The sequence below is a fragment of the Gallus gallus genome, chromosome 4 (genome assembly GCF_016699485.2).
Source record: "Gallus gallus isolate bGalGal1 chromosome 4, bGalGal1.mat.broiler.GRCg7b, whole genome shotgun sequence".
Taxonomy (NCBI): Eukaryota; Metazoa; Chordata; class Aves; order Galliformes; family Phasianidae; genus Gallus; species Gallus gallus.
The window spans coordinates 40913922-40934638 of record NC_052535.1 but is presented as its reverse complement, the minus strand read 5'-3'; the positions used below and the strand labels follow the sequence as shown (position 1 = coordinate 40934638).

At 38.3% G+C, this 20717-nt stretch overlaps 1 protein-coding gene across 5 annotated transcripts in view; it reads left to right on the top strand.

The window, feature by feature from the left end:
- Nucleotides 1–19750: 19750 nt before the first annotated feature.
- Nucleotides 19751–20717, top strand: part of TENM3 (teneurin transmembrane protein 3) — a 1287844-nt gene continuing 1286877 nt past the window's right edge. For 4 of the 5 annotated variants that reach the window (XM_046940097.1, XM_046940098.1, XM_046940100.1 and 1 more), the window contains exon 1: nt 19751–20012. The gene's annotated coding sequence lies outside the window, so the exon portion shown is untranslated. Of the gene's footprint in view, nt 20445–20717 lie in introns of all 5 variants that reach the window. The other variant, XM_046940101.1, reaches the window with a different exon arrangement.

The window sequence follows — 20717 nt, the reverse complement described above, 5'->3', positions numbered from 1 at the left end:
TTCTCTGATGCTAGGAACATCCTAAGCATGTCCAAACTGAGCAACTCAATTTCTGCTTTTTTTTGTAATCAGTCTTCCCAAAACTTCAATGTGCAGTTAGTAAGTCACAGTACACGCCTGACCTTTAGAACCTTACTAATAGTATCAAGTCAAATTGAAGTCTTGGCTGGCTGACTGTTGACCTAACTAAAGGTTTTGACAATGTAAATTACAAAGGACTCTTAAAGCTTTTGCAGATATGCGAAAGCACTGCAAATTTTATCCCTGGCACATTTAAGTCTTTTGAGATAAGGTGATGGCTAGACAGGTGGAAAATGGCAAGATCTCTTTAATATTTTAAATAGTTTCCATACAATTTTTGATCTTGTCTCTGGTATGCAGATGGAAGCATTTCGTGCCACTGGCAGAACTGTATGCTTTCCTTTTCTTACAGATGCAAGTTGTTCAGTCTGCAGACATGTGGTTGATTTCTTCATTAGTGAGCTTCTTTTTGCTGATGACTGTGAGTTGGTAGCTCACTCAGTCAATAACAGTCAATTTACTATTGATGACTTTCCTTATGTAACCCATCCCTCTACATTTTCTGTGAACTTAAAAGACAAGGGAAGCACCACACCAACCAAAACAGTGGCACGACCTCCTGTACTCACAGCTTTTCACTTAGCAAATTTTCTCAATCTTGTTGAATGCTTTTATAGATAAACACCATTCAGATACAGACATAGTGTGAAACTGCTACCATGTCGGCAGTTTTAACATTTAATATATTATCATACTGACCATATAGTCATGTGAATCAAAGTCCCAGGACATGTTCTGAGCTTTTTTTCTTTCCTTCCTGTCAGAAAATCGCAGCATTCTAGTGAGATATGACAATTTATTCTCTCAACATGGGAGACTCAGTTTCAGATGCATTGCCTTTAGTACATCTGGAAAATTAAATGACTACATGCTTCTAAGAGTAGAATTCTTAAATAAAGACAAAAACTGAAAACTGATGTTCTAATCCTCAAAATTTGGCTGTGATGATGATTACACAATATGGCCAAACTCTTAGATTTCTGTGATAATCTATTGATGTCTTCTTTCAAGAAAGTAAATGCAAACTGCAATAGCCTTTGAAATGTTAATGAGAGTATAATCTGAGCATAAAAAGCCAGTTTATGGGACAGAAGATTTGAAACTCCAGCTAATTCTGACTAGCCTACAATGCCTTCTAAAGTTTCATAATGACATTCTCTATCAAGATAGGATTGAATAAATGTTCCTGCACTCACTGGGATGACAAGAGAGAAGATATTGCTAGCCTGTAAGTCAGCCTAAAGTCCATCACCTCTTCCAAAGGACAAGCACTGAACAGAAGCTTGGCCTGTGTCCTAGTCTTGAACGTATTCTCTTCTGCTACGATGACATCAACTCAACTTACAAAGTGGTGGCAGTTTTTCGGTAACAGTAGCCTAAGAGCTCCTAGTGACCACCAGCCAGATTCCTAATCATCTGAGAAAGCAGCTCCAATCCACGCAGAAATGCAACACAATGTTCAGCATTTTTGTTGCAACTTCTCTCTCTCCGTGGACCAGCCCCTGAGTACTAAACCTTTCTGCAAAGGACAACTTGAGCTAATGAGCTTTGCTACACTGTATGTCCATCAGCTAGGCCATTAACTGTCTCTCCCATCTTCTGAAATTAGTGGCTACAAAGCAAGAAGAAACATTATAATTCTCTGAAAAAATTTATTTCCCCTGGATTAACTAAAGACCACACACATTTTTTTCTGAGGCCTGTGAGAAAACTTTTTTAATCTAATTGTTTTATAAAGATTTTACCACTGATACTTTCTGAAGAAGATTTTTTTCCACATTTATTTCTTAACTCTTCTGTGTGATATAATGTTATCTGATGATTGGATGTCTTTTTTTTTCTTTTCCTTTTAAAGAAACTTTAAATAAATTCCCTTTTTGTTATATGAGTTGTCACATGAACTTACTCACTGAATGAAAACCTGCATTTGCAAGAGTCAAAGTTTGTGCTTCTAAGTACAACTTGACCCATTGTTTTCAGTGGAGTGAAGCCATTTAGAAAAACAGTATTCTGTCATAAAATTTCTGAACATAAGATATTGATATGTTGATATTCTGAATATTAACAATTTCACATTTAATGTTACATATCATACCAATGCCTACTTGTTCAGACTTTCAATACCAGTACTTGCTGGACATTTCTCAAGTTTCATAATGGCTTTGAATACTGTTTTATGGCACTTGACAATCTGCAAAACAATACATAAAGTGAAATCCTATAGGTCACAGGTAAATTTTTATAGCTTTCAAATTTAGACAGACTACAGCTTTTATTTCATAATCAATGATATGACCAGGTGAGGAGCACACGGGAACAGCACTGCACTCACTGTAGAACATTCGTGCAAAGGCATGCAGAAAATCAATAGAAAATCCAGAAATAGAATTATCTGTTCATAGTTTCATGTCAGTTTTAAACGCTTTTTGGCATTACTTAGAAAAAAAAAGATTACTGTATTCTTTAGTTCATATTGACTATTGTTGACCACTTGTAGCAGACAAGGGAAAACACTTCCTCTGCGGTTTGCCTGGAATTGTATTAAACACTTGCATGACCATCACTGTGACAACAGGCTAAAGGCTGAAGTTGTGGTCAGAGAACAGAGCCTTGTCGAGAAAAGACAGCCTTGCTCTGTCCAACGCTCCCATTTGCTGTGGAAGTTTTGACCACAGATTTGTTTATGGAGAACTCGATGACAAACTTACTGATGAGCAATTTTTTTGACTGCAAACTTGTTGACGAGGAACCCCATAAATCTAGCATGCATAAAAGGATGCCTGAGAGAAGCTTGGGAGGTCTTTGAGACATGGATAGTTTGGAAGTTCTGGGCAAGTACTCTCACAGACTGAGGACCCCTTGTTAGATGTATCAATGCTGGTACCCAAACTGATGATCTCTTTCTGTATCCATCCATCTCTTTCTCCCCCTACCACACTCCATCTCTTCCTTTCTTTTTCCCTGATTAAACTGTTAAGTAGCATGAGGCTTACTTCAATTTCTTATAAAGTCACATAGTTTAGTCACACAGCTTAGATGGATATAATTGTAAGAGTGCCAATAATTTAAGATACTTGTAGTACAGGGAATCTCATTAAAACTGATGATTGTGTTTGGACCTTGAGTGTAATTTTCACCTTAATTTACCCAGGGGGGTGTCGTGAGTCTGGTCACCCTCCCTCTCTTCAGGGGAAAGACATGATACCACTTAATAAGTGGATTATAAAAACATGTCAGATTATAAGAAAATAATTAACAACAACAACAACAAAAAGTCATCCTATAGAACTACACTTCTTAAATGGTACAGTGAAGAGAAATGAATTCTTTAGTTATAATTTCTGATATTTTTACATGTTTTAGGAAGGGAATTCTGTACTTTGGTAGGTCCATTCTGGTACACACTGATGAGCAATTCTTGTCAGATCAGACTGAAAAGTACACATTTGAGTCTGCGCACAGATCGTAATGTTATTTATAAAAATAAGTGGTTTTATTATTATTATACATATTTATATAGTTCCTGTTTTGTGAAGTTCAAGTTCATCTGACTTCAAGTTGATGGAAAATTTGCTTTCTGAATGTGAAGATAGACTTTCAGAAAAATTAATTTCATGAACTGAAAGTGGTGATTTTCAAGTATGTTTGATCTTTGATGAAAGTTACGGAGCATCACATAGACAATGAAAGATTATAAAATATTTACCAAAAAAGAAAAAAAGAACAACAACAACAAAACACTGTACTAAGGAAACAACCTTCATTTCCAGGCTCCAATCCTACTGCAAGCAGAATGCCTTTTTAGAAACAGACGCTAACTAAATATATTCCCACTTGAAAACAGAAGATACAAAGCAATGGAAACGATACAATTTAATAAATGCAAATTAAAATCACCTAGAAGACTTTCCAACTACTTACTCAAAACCCAGATACATGTTTGGGGAAACCACTACATTCAAAGAGATTCCTTTTATATATGTATTTTATATTTTTTCTTAATAATTTTGTTCTCTAGCTATACATTCTAGGTTGGGGGTAAGTTTTCTTTTAGCAAAATATTCCTTTTATTTTTCCCATTATTCTTGCAGGCAAGAGGTAATGCTTCACTGAAGGAAGAACCAGATGAAAAAAAAAGAAAGAAAAATAAGAAACTGGGGAAGAATCGATTCCATCCCAAAGGTAAGCTCTCTTATTCCCTTTTACTGAAGACAGTTTAATTACACTGGAACTTGCAATACCTGTTTCTTTCTTGAGGACCTGTTTCTCTCTCCCTGGCCTGGTCAGATTCTCTGAAGATTGTTGAAATTGCATTTAAATTAACAGCTGCCTATGAATTACTGTATAGCTCAACATTTGTAAAGAAGTAGGGATATGCATGTAAGGAAAACTCAGGTACAACGGAGTGTTTTGGAATGTTTTGTTGTTACTTAGGGACGTTCAGAAAAAAAAAAAATCCTTCCAACTCTTTGATGTTTTCTAGTTAGGAAGTAAGGGAATTAAATTGCCAGAGGAGAGGCATTTTAAAACACAGCCTTGATATTTAGGGACAAAAGAAATCATCCCCACAAATCAAGTGCATAAATAAAAGAACCCTACTAAAACAGAAAAATAGAACCTAATAAAATCTTATAATCTGCAACGTGACACCATCAGAAAGCAGACAAGCAAATTAAACAAACACGATCTTGCATTTTAATAATCCTTCAAATCTAAGCACAGTTGTGAATTTTTTACAAAAGTTATTTCATAATGTCTTTAATTTTCTAATTCAGTTTCTGTACAAGCTCCAAAATTTGAACCACAAAAATGTCTTCTTTTTTTCCCCCTGGTTTATATTGATCTGTTCAAAATAATCCTCTACTCTCAGTCGTTAAGAAGAAATAATGGTTAGCTGAAAACACTTAAGAAAGCAGGAAATAATAATAAAAAAAATGTTAATAAAGGAATGATAAACTTCCTAATGAACTCACTTGAAGATCTATAGCTCCACCTAGAGAAAGAGCTAGGAGGAGGAAGAAAAGGAGGAGGAGGAAGAAGGAGGAGGAAGAAAAAGGTGTCTTCACACTTGCAAGTGCTGGTTTCAGCTCAACATATTTTTCTTCTAAGGTCGTGATGCATTGTGTAGTGTTCCCTGCTCTTTCAAAGAAGGAAGAAACACTCTGACAAACACCGATTCCAGTGGAAAATAAATCTTCCTCAGATATCTCGAGTATGGTTTCTAAATTCTAATTAATGCTCTTAATGATGAAGTTCATTTTCAAAAACAAGTACTGAAAAATAATATTGCAAAATATTTACTAATAAATTGTAAAGGTTTTAGTCAATAGCACTTTATTCATTGATTTTGATTTTTATATGGCCTTTAGCCACTTTTAAAATGGAAAATGTAATATGTAAAATAAAAACACTTGTTTTGACATAAAGATAAATTATCTAATTTCTGTAATCTATCTCAGCCTTGGACCAGTGAAGGAAAATACCTGGGAGGCAGACAGCAGGTCTTTGAGGCAACAAGCAACATTTTGAAAGTCAGAACACAAATAACCTTGATATGAGAAATAATGATAGTCTCTGCCAATTTATTAAATTGCATCTCCCTTCTACTTGTATAAGTTCATTGGCCTCAGTGAAGCTTGAGCTACTTCTTCCCTCAAATTCTAATTTCTTTAGCACAGATAGTCAACTACTGACTATTTTGTCCCTTCTTTACACAAACCCAGATATCAGTACACAGATTTAATACAAAGCCCTCATTTTTGGCATCTTGTAGAGGCATAAAATGTATTTTGAATTGGAAAATTCAGGTTCAGTCAGGTATTGAAGGGATCACAACTCCTGATTACAATCTTAAAAAACAAAATGAAGAATAAAGAATGAATATATGAAATATGTTGAAGAGCATTTAAAGGACCAGTATGTAGGACATCTAGCAGTAATCAGTGAATGTGGTAGCTTTAAAATGAAGACACAGGTGATAATTTGGGGGGGGGGGGGGGGGGGGGGGGGGGGGATGTGGAAGTACATAAGCACGATTCATTACACTCTACACCACTATCTGCAGTACTACTTTTTTCTTTTTTTTTAAATATGTGCTTTGGAATACGTTTAAGAATTGGCTTATATTACCATACAGTACTTAGCACTGCAGTACTCCCTATTGTCTTGGAGTACACCTTAGCTCTCCAGTTTTAATTTTTTGTTCCTTTTGTTCATGACAGAATTTGTCAGACTTCAACTCGGAGAAAAGGTGGCAAGGACAGAAGGGGATAAAAGCAATTAATTTAGTGAAATAAAATAATCAACATAATGCCAAATAGCTAGGGGTTTCTTATGTAGCTATATCAGTACCAGCATCTGTGGGAGGAACTCCTATGCTATCTGTTGCTCCACTGCCTAACGTACTGACTGTATTAAAGATGTATCCCAGATGCTTTGTGCTCCATTGACACAAAGCAGTCATTCAGAACAGAGTACAGCAACTGGGAGAGACACATGAAATCTCTTTGAATTTTTATATAAATTCCCGATCTGATCATAATAGTACATGTTGAACAATCACAGTTGTAATTACCTCTAAATCTATATCATTATTTCTGTTATTAACACGAGTCTACTAACAGGCTTTCCCATCACACTGTAAATAGGCACTACCATTGAGCCTGCTTCTGTAGAATAATGCAAGCCAACAGGGGGATCAGTGCACCAAAACTTTTCACTAGCTGATCTCAGTGACTTATAAAAACATTAATATGGGAGGACCATACCAATGCTGTGGATGAGATATAGACAACATTCTTGCAGTTTAAATATTATGTTTATCTGATGGACTTCGTAGTGACACGAGGAATCCTAAACTGGATTTGGAAATGTAAACTATTTATTTGAATGTTAGCATGCTTTATCTCATATGACTGTTCTCAACAGCAAATCTAAGACATTGGATCAGCCAAAAGCTTTGGGCATATTTTAGATGAACTTTTGGCTTTGATATGTTAAAGTTCTTTGCAAAACAAAACCAAAACAATAACAACAAAAAGAAATTTAAATAGAGAAAAATAAATAGGCATTTCAGAAGACCTTAAATCATTCTCATTCAAAGAAGGATCTTACTGTATGAATAATAGAATTAGAGAATCACAGAATGATAGAATGGCTTGTGTTGGAAGGGGCTTTAAAGATCATTCAGATCCAACCCCCTGCTGTGGGCAGGGTTGCCATAAGTACAACTTTTCCTGCAGTAAAATGATGGCATGTGCCTAGAAAATGTCATTGGTATCAACAACTTATGAATTGCAAAATTCAGTACAATTAATTTATGCTCAAACAATATGCATAAATATTGACATCTTCTTGCACATTTCTGTGACTATAGAATGCTTGCACTGGTCTGAAAGCATGCACAGTTTTAGCAATTATTAATTCAACTCAGTTTGATATTACGAATGTTGAATTCCTTGATTCTAGGGAATATATCAAGTCCTAGATATTTCTCAAGGACAAATCATAGCCCTTCTGTATGGATGATATTAAATCAACACTTTCCAGAACTAACATTATAATTACCAGAATTTCCACATTCATCTGAAGTTTTCTAAAATATTCTTTAATCCCTGTTCATTACATTAAATACTATCCTACGGAAGGAGAACAGCACAACATTATAAACAGACTAATGGAGGATAGGTGAAAAAGAAATCATATTTACCCCATAAATGAGGAAAAGTTATGGAATTACTGATTTACAGGTATTATTTCCTCACAAATAAGAGACTTGATTTAAATTCCACATACTATTGAAATAGCAAATATCTCATAGGACTTCTTATTTAATAGGCAGATTTTTTCTCAAGTCTTCCACTAAAGCTTAAAAATATCAGTCCATCTGTGCACACTGAGGGATTAGATTTGCACACAAGGTCTTAAGGTATCTAATGAATTTTACTATATTATATGGATAACATTACCTTCCTAATACATGAAACTATGAACTTACCACACTTTTAACTTTTTTTCCCATAGAAAAATCCTGAAGAGAAGCTTTGGGAAAAACAAAACAAAACAAATAAAAACAAAACAAAACACACCAAAGAGGGTAGAATTTGAAATAGACTAAAAGAATTCTTCTGATACTTCTTAGAAAAGCAATAGTGAGGATGTTCCCCAGCTAGATCCAGCCCCTACATCATCTCACTTCATCTACAGTAAATTCAGAAAAATATTGATTTTTTAAATGAGAATATCTTAAAATCATAAGTAAATAAATATACCAATTTATATGACATAAGGGATAAACAATTTTCCTCCGTTGGTGACAGACACAATCTTTCTTCTGTGTCACTGAACCCTTATTTCCTAGAAAAATTCAAGATTTCTCGAAAGTAGAAACGTAAGATGTAAATTAGAGGGATTCCAAAGCAGACTATGAAAAGTAAATAGCCAAAGACCTGAATGAATAATGAAGAAAGATGGTAAGATAAGAAAGAACCGGTGGTGTGGTCTGAATTTTTAAAATGCTAACATTACGAAAAGCAGGAAAATACTTTATTTTCTCCCTTTTCTCCAGAAGATGGAGAAGTCATGTACGAAGTTTCTAAACATTAGTAGTAAGAAAATGCTGAAAAAAAACCTGATACATTAAAAAGCCGTACTTCATTAGGCCTAAATACAGTTATCCATGAGTTCTGCAGGAGCCCCGAAGTCATCTAGCTGAACTGTGAGTTTTATGCAGTAGTTAACTGAAAATGAGAAAGGCTGCAGGGTAGCAAATCTGCTTATTCTATCCTAGCTACAACTCCAAAATCATGGATAACAGTTGTCAAAAACAATTACTTTGAAAGGGCATGATATAGGAAAACATTAAAAAATGGTTAAGATTTTGCTCTTGACAGTAAAACAAAGTACTCATGGGACAAGAGGAAAAGCTTTATCATGGATTAGGCCCTGGTTAATTGCAAGGAGAGGGAAAAGAGAAATTAAATCATCCATTTTCATTATCTCCAGAGGATAGCATATTAGTTAATATGTTATTTATGATGTTTAGTCATGTAAAGGATCAAGAAGTCAGGAGCTGAAATTTGCAGAGGACATAGAATTATATGAGCTGTAATGTCAAGAGAACACAAAATGGTATGTGAGTGCAGAAAACAAAAGAAATTCAGTGTTAAAACATGAAGTAACATATGTTAGGAGCAATATTTTAAGCTACCTGCAAACAATGGATAGTTGTAATGGTTGTAATTATCTATAGTGATTCAGCTGAGAAAAACAAATGTTACAGTTTATGGCTGGTGGCATGTAAAGTTTTGCAAAACCACATAGCACACAAAAGAAAAGCCAAAACACTCAAAGAAACAAAAAGCAAACCCACAAAAATCTCTTTAAAAAGTTATGCAAAATAATTTATCTGTGTAGGTAATTCCTTTAGGACCCCTATTTATTTCTGTGGAAAATACAACAAAGAGCACAATAACTCTATTTGATAGAGCAAATTCTCAGCTACAAAACCTTATTTTTCAACACAGCCACCATTAGCTCTGCATTTTTGCCAGCATGCTGCAATCCTCAAAATCTGCACCAGTGGAGGTGACCCTCTGTTTCAGTGTTTCACCACCCAGCACCTCACTGTGTTAACATCCATACCATTTTGTCACACTGCCCCTCTGCTGCCATCTATTACACAGTGATAAAATTTACCACCAACATCTGACTCTGACGGGCCAACATAATAACACTTTTGGAGTAGCCCTCATATATTATGCATACATATACAAACTTATAATGCTCATACATGTCATTCATCTCCCAGTATGTGAAATTCAGTTCTCATTATCCCTTCTTGAAAAAGGCAATTAGAACTGAAGGTTGCATAGTGAAACATTTTTTCATATGGAGACTCGACAATCATTATGAGTAAGAGGACAAACAATGAAACTGTACAGAATGACAGATATCACCACACAGAGCAGCACTTCCAAAAATACTTGCATGACTTACACCTTTCATGTTTCATTTTCAAAAACGTTTATGGAACTTTAAAGCAAGATTTAACATTGCTAATTGTCTTTGGTGCTCTGTCAAATTATATGCAAGAAACCAGGTGCTTTTACTTAGAAAGGACTGAGAAGTCCAATAACATTTTAAGGCAACAAAACAGAAATACAGAGAGATTTTTATAAATGTACATAATTTTACATGAATGTGTGCGCCTGAAGAAAATGCATAATCAACCTAGGTAATTCAATGCCATAAAATGTTATGGTAGAAAAGTAGGAACATACATAATAGGATAAAAATAGTAAGATATAGCTATGGATAATGATATTGGTCACAGTTACCTTAACAAAGGAAAAATACTGCCCGTCTACCTTGTAATCTAGTTAGTGCTGAACTTGCACAAGCAAGCCAAATCCCCTGGCAAGTAAGAGTGGCAGCAACTCAGCAGACAACAAAGTCATGTAGGTTCAGGGAAGGGGCAGAGACAGCTTCTTTTCTCCTCAGCAAAGCAGCTTGTTTTCCCTCAGAGGTCACAACTAGAAATTCTTTCTCCCAACTGATAAACTATTTTACATGGAGTAAATTGGTCCAGAAAGGCGTTACCACAAGTCCATCATGACATAACATGAAACATGGCAGGGATTTTTTTTTTTTTTTCTTTTCTTAGCAAGACTTCTGGCTGATAAGGCTTGTGAAAAATACAAATGGCAAATTAATGTTTGAGGGCTAGAAATTCACAGATTATGATGGATTAGAAAACATATAAATAACCAAAGCATTATAGGCTGGCCATGAGAGCTTGATGTGAGATTTTATTTGGCTCAGTCAGGACTGTCTGGGTAGGAACTCCTTTTTCACTGGTCATTGCAAACTGACTGAGATAGATGCACTGTTCAGATTGGTGGTGTGAAGAACAGAAATGCATAAAATATCAGGAAAAGATAAACTGATGGTAAAAAGAAAGAAATCCAAGTGAGGCAACACAGTCCATGATTATATATATGGCTAACGGGCATCCTTAGCTGTAGCAGCAGTATAAGTAACCTCCTTCATGGTGAATTTACTATGAAACTTTCCAATGTGACATTTCTTGCTGTTGGAAAATGAGAGTGAAAAAATTCTTATGATCTGGTCTAATACTGTAATTTTTACTTTCGTAATATTAAAAGGGAAATTGTAATCCTATGAATCCTTACTTTAAAATTCCAAAATGTAATAAAGTACCACTCAATTTAAAACTTTAACATATCCATAAAATAATTTAGTATCTCATTTAATATTAGAATATTTAGTATCTATTTTAATTTAATATAAGAATATATGGACATAACTTGGACCAGTTTTATATGTACGAATGGTTTAGAATCTTCTAAAATCCTTAGCAATTAACTAGGGGAATACTAGAAGGTGAAAGAGGAGCATGAAGTGAAAATACGAGTGTTATGTGTACATGGAAAGTGTGTTACATACAAATTTGGAATTAACGTTACCCAGAAACCTGATTCACATCAACTTATTTTAAATAATTACAATTGTATACTTAAAACTGACATTGATCAGAATATTCAAGGACAGAAAGAACTAGATAGATCAAAGGCCCTTCCATTTGCCTCATACTTAAATTTAAATGCTTTATTTGGTTAAAACATAAAGTGCACCTGATCAAAAGATAGATAGGATTTTATTTGAGTATCTGAGGAATGCAGAATAGGTCATTATTTTTGGTAGTTTCCTCTAGTAGCTGATCTCACCATGAAAAGTACATGTGGTATTAACACTTTAAAGAGTTCTGGTGGTGATGTCCAGAAGGAAGGATTATTATATCTTCTTCTGTTAGATTAAAAATTTCACACATATCTGAATTTTCCTCCCTTATCAGCTAATTCTTTACTTACTCCATATTAGACGATTTCCCCATTTTATAAAACACTTGGGACTCTTCTCCATAGGTCTTCTGGTTTTTCATCATCACCTTATTGCATATAAAGTTGATATAGCATTTTTCTGTCCACTTTATCTACACGTGAACAATTTAGTCACTCTTTTCTCCTTACCACTACTCACCTCTACGTATACCAAACAAAAATAAAAATCCTCTAAACGAAATATGGCAGTGTGTGGTGGTAGTTGTGGTACTGCTTTAACTAATCATTTTACAACATTGAATTATCAGAAAAATAATTATTTTCAAGGGTAAAATCCCAGTTTTGAAAGTGGGGTTTATCTACTTCATTTCTAAGCACACAGCTATCCACTCAGACCTACAAAAGCATTTAGTCCTACCACCCAAACTTCTAACATTCTCAAGGAAAGAATTCACATTTATTTGACAAGACCTTATTTTACAAAATCCTTCTGCCTAGAATTCTAACAGTAATTCAAAGCTTTTGAGCCATTGCGTTCCGAATCCCATCTTGCCATTCTATTAGCTTTTCCTTTATAACATGGATCGTGTTGCAAGGGATTTTATTTTAATTTTATTTTAATTTTATTTTTAGCTTTAATAAGACATTGACTATTCCCAGAAGTTTCTAGAGTATTCCAAGACAGTATACATCTACATTTGAATTCAGTTCATCTGAATCAGCTGTTTTACAAAATATTCAGTCTAAAAAATATTGCTTAATGATTCCTTAGAAGCTAAATTCTTAGAAAATACTTCACAATCTTTATGGAATACTAGTACATTTTCCTACTTCTTTCCAGGAACACTGTTAGCAATTTGATTTTCTTGAACTTTGAATGGTTCAATTTATATATATATAAATATTTTTTTTTTCCTATTACAATACTGTATATATATATATATTATATAACTATATATATATATAGTTATATAGTATAGTTATGTAGTTATATATATATATAGTTATATAAATATAAATATAAATATAAATATATATATATATATATATATATATATATAGTTGTCCTTAGCTGAGCCATGGCTTGTTCCTTAACCACACTTCCATTATGTTTTACAGATTCTAATTCATAGCAAATTATATTTGCTTCAGACTTTTTACATGTTGACATTATATGCAGATTTTTTTCTAACTGACTTCTTTATACTGTCACAAAACCAAGAAGTTGCTTCTCTCCATCAGGGCCATTTGGCTAGTTATTAAGCTGCTGCTTCTTTCATTTACCTTTCAGTCACAGCCATGCACCTACTTGCTCATTTATCTCCAAAGAATATGATTCACAACATGTTTAACTTTGAGAGATTATCTTCCTTGAGCTATCAGTTCTCCACAGCATTGCTAAGGACTTTCCTCTGTTTACCAACACTTAGTACAGTCAACTTAAAACCTCTGGTCCCTAGGCAACTGTGAAGTTCCACTGCAATGATTAATTCATCTTCATCTATCCCAATAAAGTCCAAAGTGGAATAAGTGTATGTATATCCAGCTATACATCTCCCAGACTGGATTCCCAAATATTTCTGATTTAGAAGAGTAAATATTCTAATTGTTTCCCCCGATAGCTACACGAATATCAAATTTCAGCTAAAAATACGAAGCATGTGAATAAATGTTTGCAGACAAGCAAGCTCCACTAACAGAAAAAGGATTAACAAGTAATGAAAAGCAGTGTTTTTAAACAACATTATAAAACATTTGGAATGTAGTAGCAAACTAGGTTGTTGTTTTTTTTTTTTTTTTAATATTTATTTCTCTGTACACATAAGTCCTATGTATTTATAGAATTGTGTGAATGGGACATTCAGCAGCTACTTGACTGCAGAATCACATAGGGTGGAACACGAGGGACCAGAAATTTGCTAAATATATTAGTTTCAGATCAAGAGTGCTCTGTGTAAACAAGTGTAACAAGGGCTTAATTCCTTGATACAAAAGCAGTAAGTACAATCATTTCAGAAGACAAAATAAATTAACATGAAATTTATGTCTACTTGAAACATCTATGTTTCTTTTCTACCTATAAATGTCAAATATCTCTTATATCAAAATTCCAGTTGTGAAACATATTGCTTCAGACAAGTCATTTTAGTAGTTAAGCTCTCTTTCAGTTTATTTGCTCAGATATCTATTCTAGGCATCTCTATTATACAAGAGCTTTCATCATTAAATGTTGCTTGTTAACATCCATTCTTACTACAACAGTAAGATAGCTTTTAGCACAACTTCTTGATTTCATAAGTTTATAATCCCGTGAGCCCTTGAAGTAGCATTTCTTATTCCAGTTTGAGCTGCAGAAGAGATTCCAAAACTGTGTAAGAGCAGACAGACTGGACAAAAAGGCATTTGCTACAAAAGGAGACATCTAATGGTAAACAAGCAGATAATGATGATTTCCTTGAAATTTTCCCCCAACTTTTGGCACTATGTGGCTCAAAACAGACCTTGAGTCAAATGTGCTGCCTATGTGTTTAATGTGTTCATTGCATTCTTCATCCTGGAAATATTTAGATGCAGGTACACTGTCAACATTCACCACATCCTATTACATTGTATTGTATGGACTAGCTTGGAAAACAGCAAAAGTCTCTCTTTTGACTACTTCCCTATTCCAGAAAATTAGAAAATCATCTTCTCTTGGGCCTTTCCATCAAGTAATCTTTCCAAATGCAAGGCAGCTTTTATGTTTTGCCTGCCCTGTTGTACAGTTTTGTGTTGTTATTTATGTGGTCAGCAGAAAACACCTGAATAGTGAATAAAAAGTACCGCCTATGAGAAGTTACTGTTATTCTGAACATCTGAACATTTGAGGTACAGAATACCTTTAAAAGACAATGTAAGGGGGGGAAAAACAACAAAAAACCAACAAAACAAAAATAAGAGGAAACAAACACAAGATATACAACTGCAGACTGGGCTGTAACCATTGATTCACTCCAAATCAGGAGAAGCACACCACTCAGTCTGCAAAACATTCCTAAGCAGCTCTCTGCCGTTTCATCTTCTGTAGCGAGGCTCTTTACAGCAGCATCCACCTACCTGTGTGCCAACACACACTACCCAGAGAGCTCTTTGGTTCAGCTCTGCAACTCTGACTCGAGTACGGCTCTTCTCTGCACAAATGCTACAGAACCATGCCAGTTACAACATATGACCATAGTGAATGACTATTCAAGTACCCCCAAAACATAAAAAAATGTGCTCTTTTCAGCTCCCTTTATGACACATATGAAAACACATGTTGTACCTATCTGATGAAGGCAAGGAAGCTCATCCTTATTGCTGAAGGACATGTGACATGGGCCTGCTCATATGTGAACGTCTTAGAGTTTCAGTAATGACAATGGTCTATGTAACATCCCTGTTCATACTCCACAAGACGCTGATCTTGAGTCACCAGAACAGAGACAGACTCTGAACAATGTCCACTACCAAAGGCAGCTGCTGTTTCTCTTTCTGTCTAGAAGACATCAACCTTGCATGCATGCTTGCATGTCTCCCTATCCCCAAAAAATAGTCTTATTAACTTATTGGGAAAAATAAATACTGGTCAGGCTCTGAACTTATTTTTCAAACATATTTACATCACCTCAACTTAAAAAGACTAATTCACAGTGAAGCAAATCACTGTCCTCAAATACAGCTGCATGAGAGAATCCACATTTTCATAAAATCATAGAATCATAGGATGGCCTGGGTTGAAAAGGACCAGAATGATCACCTAGTTTCAAACCTTCTTGCCATGGGCAGGGTCGCCAGCCACTAGACCAGGCTGCCCAGAGCCACGTCCAACCTATCCTTGAACGTATCCAGGTATGGGGCATCCACAACCTCCTTGGGCAACCTGTTCCAGTGTGTCACCACCCTCTGTGAGAAAAACTTCCTCCTGATATCCAATCTAAATCTCCCCTGGCAAAGTTCAAAACCATTCTCCCTTGTTCTATCACTATCCACCCTCGTAAACAGACATTGCCCCTCCTGTTTATATGCTCCCTTCAAGTGTTGGAAGGCCGCAATGAGGTCTCTTCAGAGCCTTCTGTTTTCCAAGCTAAACAAGGGGAGGTACTACAGCCCTCTGATCATCTTAGTGGCCCTCAAAGGCCACACAGTTTTCTTCTGTCATCTTTATGGTGTCTTTTCCCGCTTCCAGATCTACTTGTTGACATGCCTTTATTTGAAATACACAGCTTTAGTGCACATTTCCAAATCAGTTAGAGATCTTCATCTTTGCTTACAGAAAGTTGAGAACAGGTCAGGCTGAATTCTTGAACAGCTATCGGATGGGCTAAGGTCAAGGTAACACTTTGCTTAGTGAGCCTGAAGAGGGGAGACTTCCTACCTAGTCTTGCCTTTGAAATGCTCACAGTAGGAAAATTTTCCAAATCCTGTCTGGCTGAAAGAGCTATTCACCAAATCTTTATATAATTAGACAAGACTACATAATATATTGTCATGCACTTCAACATGCACTTGTATAGAACTCTTGATTCTTTATAACATATGCCAACATACAATTTCTGACACAATTTTCAAACTCAAACTGTTCAATATATATTCCTGCTAGTTTACCAGAGCTTTGCCTGACATATTTATAAATTGTGATCAAAAGCATTTCAGCTACCTGAAAAGAAATTGAAAAACGAAGTGGAAGCCTGTGTGTTCAGCTGTGGAAGAAAAATCCATCCCTTTCTTTTATTATTTATTTGTAGAAAGCCTCCTCCAGCACAGATAAAATGGCTGGGGATGGCAAACACCATTTGTTTTGGAGAAACTTCTTCCTTATGAGCTGTGTCTCTTGCTATTTAAACAGAATTTTCTCAGATTTGACTGATTTGAGTCAACATTTGAAAATATTAATGCCTATGTTTCATTTTCTGCTGAGATTATTAGATGCATTTCTGAAGTACAACATATTGCAGAGGATGTGCATCAGCAGCTACATGTAACATTACTACCTCTTTAAAGCCCTTTAGAAGTAGGCTTTTAGGAGTCCAAACAGAACTCAGGGAGTGAAAAGACAGTAGAAGAAAGCAGTTTTAAAGTTGTATCGGTGTTGGAGGGTGGCAGTGGGGGTTGCGTTATTTTTTCATTTAGCGATCTCGATTTGAAACACCTTAAGAAACCAAAATGCCAAACATAAGATCACAGGGATGTAAATGATGAAAGAGGCCAAATGAAAGCAAGTAAACAACAGACAATGAAGTTTAAAAAAACATTATGGCTTTGCCTTTTCATTCTTTTTCCTTTCACTCTGCATTTTTTATGCCCTTTTTTCCCTCTTTTTTTTTTTTTTTTTTTTTTTTTGTTGCTATTTATTCTTTGTCTTCTTGAAAATTTCTCAGCTGTGACTCCAGAACACTAAATAATACTCTGCTGGCATAACTCAGGTAAGCAGCCAATATACTCAGTAGCTACCTAAGTCCTCATTAGCGTGACTTTGCCAAAGTTCTGTTGAGTTGGGTCCTTTGGCCAACTGAATTCATTTTGATCGAAGCAGATAGGATATGCAGATGATATATACGTGATATCAGTCTTTTGGAGGGCTTTGCTGTTTTTAGATAGTGCTTCCTATCCTCACTATCCAGATAAAAATAGGAGAGTCTCAAATCAATTGTAAATAAGTTGCTTTTAAAGGTACTTGAAACTGTTGAAATTTCAAGCGGTCATCTACAATATAAGTGTCAAACTCAATTTAACTGAAATCGTTTGGGCTCTTTTCACTGATTTTGATAGGTGTTGAAAACGGCCACCATTACTAAAGCAGCAGCTTCAGTAATCTCCCCTATTTGAAAATACAGCAGTTTATTCCAGTTAAGGACACACTGTGCTCTTCTGAACCTTAACATTTTATGGATTAAAACAACACTCAGGCAGCCAACTATGTATGTATTGCTTAAATAACGTTACATGAAGTTGGCGCCTTTCTTTCAGGCACGGACCACATCAGTCATTTGTATTTAGTTGACCTTGAAGCTCACTGGTTAGAGATGAAACTCACCTATTCAAAGAAAGCCCTTTAAAACACTCAAATAGAGAGTTTTTTTAAAGTGCATTTCACTTTTTAATTTCCCACTGTATTTCTTCCATTGAGAATGCACTGTCTGAACCCAAAGGGATTTCTACATCTAACTTTCATGCTTTTTGTTGCTACACGGCAGTGACCGCTAGATTGGCAAATAGAATAATTGCCTCTGAGAGACTTCTTTAAGGATGTTAAGAGCATGAACCTCGTTTCTTTTTAAGTAGCTTCTTAAATAAATGCTTCAAAACAAAGTCAACTATTGATCCAGCTCTTTGAATAAAAAGTTCTCCCAGTTTGACAATACGATTTACTACTGAAGATAAAACGTACATTAATCTTTCTAGTTTATTGTCTTCAGTTGACAAAGGTAGAATTACAGATGCTGCACAAAGAAAGATTTGTACCCTCTGTTTGAAATGGCAAATCTACATAAATTCATTGACTGACTTGGGATAAAAGCAATCTGTACATTTCTACATCTTGTCACCTGAAGAGAAGTGGGGATACAATTTATGTTTTACTGCATAGCAATATTGCCAAATAACTATTTATTCTCCAAGCACCTTTGCAATTTCCTTGTTTCTCATAGTGCTGTGAATATATATTTTTTTTTCCCCTGGAAGTGAAAAAGAATAAGCAGAGTGTTTATCTACTGTCGGGGAAGAAAAGGGGTGGGAATTCTATTCAGGAACAACAACCGAACAAAAACCCAGATCAGATTATCCAGGAGAGTTTGTACCAACTTTGGGGATCGCACATTTCTGTCTTCTGCCACTGGGAAACCTAATTCAAACCTTAATTTCCAGAGGGAAAGGATGGGAGAGAGGATCACAGTATCGATATTCCACCTGTCACGTGTGTGTACAGCAGGATGAAAACAGCCTCTGTGGGACAGGAACGTTTGTTCCCCACTGACAGCTGCAGAGAGAAGCGGGGCTCGGACGGATGCTGCAGGAACGCTGAAGGAAATCCTTCCTTCGCGCAGCCGTCGCCGCAGCCCTCGTTTATGGTCCCCTCCCTTGCGATAATCGCAGGGTGTGCACGGCCCTAAGGAGCGGACAGGTGAGACCCGCTGTGCCACTGGATGTGGGGGCCGGGGGTAAAAGGGAGTTCAATAAGAGAGTCACTACAAAGGGTCAGTAGCCCGTAAAAGGTGAAATAAAGCTTGATCCGCACCAGTCACACAAGCTGCAGCGAAGCGACGCGCACCAAGCACACTGCGGCTGGCGAGCCTGGAATCTCCTTGAAAGCCAGCTCGGCGCCGCGCTCCACGGGAGCACATAGGCACAGGCACGCAGGGGCAGGGGCAGGCCATGCCCTGCCGTGCCCGCACCCCGCTGCCGCACCGCATAACGGCCCACTCCCCGTGCACCCCTCATCGACCCTCCCTGCCTGGCTCCCCTGCCGATCCCAGGCTCCGCGCCCTGCCGGGGGGCGGCCGGCGGCGCCTCACACCCGCTCTCGCCCGTGGCCCGGCCACGGCCCCGCACTCGCCCGCCCCCGCTCCCGCCCCGCGCCCGCCTCCCCGCGGCGCGCCCGCCCCTCGCAGCCGGCTGCGGAGCGGTGGCGGGCGCGCTGCGCGGAGAAGAGCGGAGCTGGCTCGGCTGCGGGCGGGGAGAGAAAGGCCGGGGAGGGAGGGGAGGAGTGAGGAAGAAGAGGGAAGGCGTGTGTGCGTGTGCGTGCAGGGGGAGGGTGGGGGGGAAAAATCAAATAAATAAATAACCTCCGCACCAATAAGAGAGGCAGCGGCTGCCGAGCAGGCTGGGATCGGATGGGAGAGGTCTTTCCTTGGCCGTATTTGTTTGTTTGTGACTGGAGCCGCAAAGTTCGGAGCTGAACGTGTTGCTCGCCGCCAGCCGCCCCGCTCCACCTGCTCCGCTGGGGGGCTGCCGGCCCCTGCCCCTTCCCGCCCGCCGTGGGGCGGAGGGAGCGCGGGGCCGCGGCTCCGGCCGTCTGTCTTTCCCCCGCCAGCGCCGGAGCGGCGACGGCAGGTGAGTGAGTGCCTCGTTCGCACGTGTGCCCGCGCGGCGCGGGGCCGGCTCCGTGCTCGGCAGGAGCCGCTCGCGTGTCAAACTTTGTCTCCCGCAGCCCGGCTCGCCTCGCGCAGGAGGGCGAGAGCGCTCGGGGCTCGTGGGTACTACGCGGGAGGCGGCGAGGTCCTGCTCCCTGCTAAGCCCTATTGGGCTCGAGGGCGAGCACGAGCGCTGCTTCGCGCCCCTGCCCGGCGCAACCAAGTTTCGCCTCGCAGTGAGCCGCGCGGCCGCGCAACAGGCGGGGTCCTGCGGGGGCAACGGCGGGTCCCCACGTCGCCGGGCGGACAGCGCTCTCAGGGCAATGCCGCATTTGTTTCGCCCTGCCCGCGGAATCTCGCCACTCAGGAAGCAAGGAGAGAAACTTACGTTTCACGCGGGACTGGACGGGAGGTTTGTAACGCAGAAGATGCGCGGGGCGACCACGGGGCGGGGGCCCTGCAGGTGGGACGTGCGGGGCGCCGCGAGGGGCTCCCAGTACAGCCTCGCGCGTCGGCTGCTGCTGCGGGCGTGCGGGGCTGCGGCTGCCCTTGGTCGCGTGGCTTTCCCTCGCGGCGGCCGTCAGCGCGGTGCCCGCTACGTGTGGGGAAAGGCGGGATTCTGGGGGGAGCCCGTCTTCATAACCACAGAACGTAAAAAAGCGCGGTTGCTAAAATGATTAGATTG